Source organism: Opisthorchis viverrini, assembly GCF_000715545.1.
Source record: "Opisthorchis viverrini unplaced genomic scaffold opera_v5_302, whole genome shotgun sequence".
NCBI lineage: Eukaryota > Metazoa > Platyhelminthes > Trematoda > Opisthorchiida > Opisthorchiidae > Opisthorchis > Opisthorchis viverrini.
In genome coordinates, this window is record NW_008751962.1 from 254621 (window position 1) to 258622 (window position 4002).

Here is a 4002-nt window from a genome sequence, read left to right on the forward strand (position 1 = left end):
GCGTTCTTGTTGTCAGTTTCTGTCCAGATTGCCTGAGTGAATGTCTGGAGGTGTAGGCGCCTCGGAATGATTGTGTTAAGCTAGCACTAAGTCCCTCCCCCATCCACCTTTATTCTTTTCTTTACAATAAGGCTTTCAAATAAGTCATGGTTGTACGGCAGTGAAGCATTGGTGTTGAACACTGATGTCACGCTGTCGCTGATGATGATGATGATGACAGCTGAACGATTATCTTTGCTATCGACTAGCGAGTTACTCTCCTTATAGTCTGCACCGAAGGGTTTACCACCCATATGCCCCACACCTCGAAGAAGAGCTCATTTGTGTTGCTGTGCATGCCATCAGCATACATACGACCGTGGATCTCGTTAGCGTAGCAGATGCCCAGGCGTCGATGGAAAAATGAAACAGCCTATCCACTCTGTTTCCCATCAGTGAGGCCGCTTCTCTATCACAGTCTGAAGGAACTATTTTTGTGTGTCTCAACAGGCATACACCATCCCGTTGTCTTGCACGCAAGGTTTGACGTTCTGCACAGTCTCGCCCAACCAGGAGTGTGCAGGCCTGTTCAAACCACAAGCTTCGTATGGCCGGAAGCCAACAACGTTAGTCTCCGATCTCAACGCTAAAAAGTCCATTAGCATGTGAAGGTCCGTCACGAAAAGACTGGACCTTACCGTGGTGTGACAGTTCACGTGCCTTCACGAGCCACTGGGGGAGGGGTGTCCGTGCGATACTCGCAGCCACTAATGACAAGTTGGTCAACGGTTACAGTCTCCTGGTCTTCCACGTTGGGGGTTGAAACATGTGTCACGATTTAACAGTTTAAAAACACCAATGCAGACATTTCACGCTAGAAGTCGCCGACTTGCGGTCCGGTGTCTGAGTCAAAGGCTTCGGCCGAAGACCCTAACCGTTTTCTGGCTGGGTTTTTGAGCCCAGATCACGTACAGCTGAAAGTAAGTTCATGGCCAACAGCCTTCACATATAGCAGTAAGGATATGCGGAAACAGGCAAGTGCTAACGCCTCTCTTATTTATCTTCCACATAATTCTCCCTAACCTTACTGATAACAAACTTCTTGTAGCCATCCTTTAAGAGTGATAGCCACATTCGTTCTAAATCGGTCTTGGTCACATGTGCGCGTCAGCCGTCGCCGACAGCCTCTGGCATTTGCTACTTTGTTGTTGTTCGCACTCTGAAGCAGGCAGGACAGCAAGCTATCCTTGCTCTCACACTAGACTCGCTTGACACTGGTATGTGCAAGCAGTGGTTAGGTTTACTGCTCCATCATTCTCCACTCGCTTCCGTTTGCGCACCTGTGGCGATCCAGAGCCATTGTGACAGGATGTGCCCGAGTGCGCATCGTCCTAAGTCACTGGACGGAGGGATCCTTACCTGATTTGACACGTCTTGATAGTCGTAGCTGTGCGGTTTGTCTGGTAACGTCTGTGCAGTAGTCTCACAAGTGGGAAGTGGATCGGGATCGGTCGCGTCTACTTACTCCCCAACTGACAACAGCCCAGACACTATCAGAGAAAAATTTTATGAAGGCATGAAAGCCCGGATACCGTTGTGGTTTCCAGAGATGTTAATGCACAGTTGGCAGACTTGGGGTATATGGATCTCGACTAGGTGGTCGAATCGGATTTGATTCAGCGCGTACGGACGATGGCGAACGGCTGTTTCAGGTGTACGCAGACCTCCGAACTAACCGGATTCATCTGGTTGCATGTTATATTCCAACAGCGCGCCAGCCACGGGTCCAAACTGATTACATCACCACCAGATACCGATGACACGAACCAATAACTGACTGTCGCCCATTTCGGAACACTGGTGCACCTTATGCTCGCCCAGAACCACATCATTTTACGTTTCCATAGCGGGCAGCTAACGTAGCAGATGAGAAGCTGGTAGACACGGATCTAAACCAATTTATCAGAATCGTTCCTTGGACTCTATTCCAACTACTCTACGGAAGGATGTGAATTCGTGCCGCATCACTACATAACGCCGGTAGTTTCGCCTGTGGCACAGCGCTACCAATTCAGCTCAGACACTGAATATTTTACATAACAGTGACGCTGCTTAACTCCCGGAGAAATGTCCCCGCACCTCCACAACATATTTCGGCCTGACGACTTGCCAAACGTGAATTGAAACTCAGCGTGCGAACCGACTGTGTGGCGTCGTGCACACGGAAGGCAAAGGAAATGGGAGAAGCACAGAACGCCGGTAATCCGCTACGACCCAACAATCTCGCTCACTCCAAGTCCATCTTGTGCATACAGTGAAGAAAATCGCAATTAACTTCCTGATTAATTATCTCTCGGCCAACAAGCTCCACCCGACTCAGTATGGTTTCTCCCGTACCGTTGCTATCTCACACTGGCTGTTGAGACCAAACCTGCATGGGGTGCACTTTCTTAGACTTCCTATGTCTTCGACAAAATCCCATATAAGTTCTTGGTCCACCGATGGGAGGGCCTAGCAATTAGATCGCTCCCTATCCATCCTCAGCCAACTCTCCCAAGCATGCTTCGGAGACTCACTTATCCCATGTTCATACCTCCGGCGGGGTCCCCTGAGAAGCAGTGCTGGGCCCCACACCGTGCCAAACTTCGTTACTTGGCTTTATACCCTCCTTCTATCCGATTGCAAGGCGATATTCTACAGTGCACAATCGGCGTGCTTTACGTCAGGCCATTAATTTCTGCGCCTCATCGGCCGAAAGCACTTTTCTTCCTACAAACTCTGATTAAATTGCCCACGTATCCACTCTCTTGCCCTTGGGATACGACAGTACCATATTCCCATGGCTAACTACTTCGAAGATTTTGGAGCTCGGATTATCTCTTATCCTTCCCATGATGGTCCCCAACTCCTCTTAGACGGAGAACCGACTGGTCACACTCCTTATAAGTATGACGGCTGCCATCGTTTTTATCCCGTTTGTCTGTTCAGTAACAGGAGAGTGAAGTCTTGCGGCTTCCATGGCTGAAATGTGGCGTAAACGTCTGAAAATTTGCAGAATGACGCCAGACCATGTCCCCGCGCTCTGGAATTTTACCTATTAAGACTGAATCCAGCATATATCTGCTCGTCCAGAAACGCAAATGATTTCGTAGATGTATCCCACATTTTTGTTGCCTCACTTTGGCAGCCCTAACCAATTTTTCGCGCTGTTTCACTGAATAAACCACAGTGGTAAGTTTCAAACTATTCCAGAATGGACCCAGAAGTCAAGTGTATCTAGATTGAGTCTGCAGACATAATTAGCGCGATATCGACTGCCCCCCAAGCGTATCCCTTGGTCTACTGGTTGTTCCTCAACATACACACCACCGACCACCACTCGTTTTGCGCTCCACAACTTCAGGTACTGTCAAACAGAATCGAAACTTTTGCCCAGCTTCCACAGCCCGACGTTCACCTCATCGTTCAGCGTCTTCGGTCGACTTGAAGCGTACAAACGCCACTCTTTAGGGCCCTAGTGTTGAACAAAGAGCTTACCCTTCGTTTTCCTTTCCTCTCAGTTACGTAACCCGATGTTTTTACTCAACCCGAATCTGTTAGCAGAATCGGTAGCTTAATGAACCAAGTTTACAAGACCGATATCCTACGCCTATGGTTTAATGAACCGTAGATTCAACATGCTTGTCTTCCTGAAACACAGCAAAAAGCAATATTGTCATGTCTGCTCCCATTAGGCTAACCGATAAGATAATGCATCAATTCGAACAGGGTACACTCGGTGACATAAACACGACCTAGTGTGTTCATTAAGATTACCGACCAAAAAAATCGTTCAGCTGTAGCACCCTTCCGGTGCCTAACTGCCATGCCACCCGAAGGTTGCACGAGGGCTGGGATACTGCCAGGTTGCCCAAGCCTAGACAGGGGAAGTCGAGAGGCAGAGGGCGGGTTCGAACCACGGACCTTCCGATCAGTAATTTCGCGCTCTAACCACTTTGGCCGTCTCGCCCCAAGATTACCGAC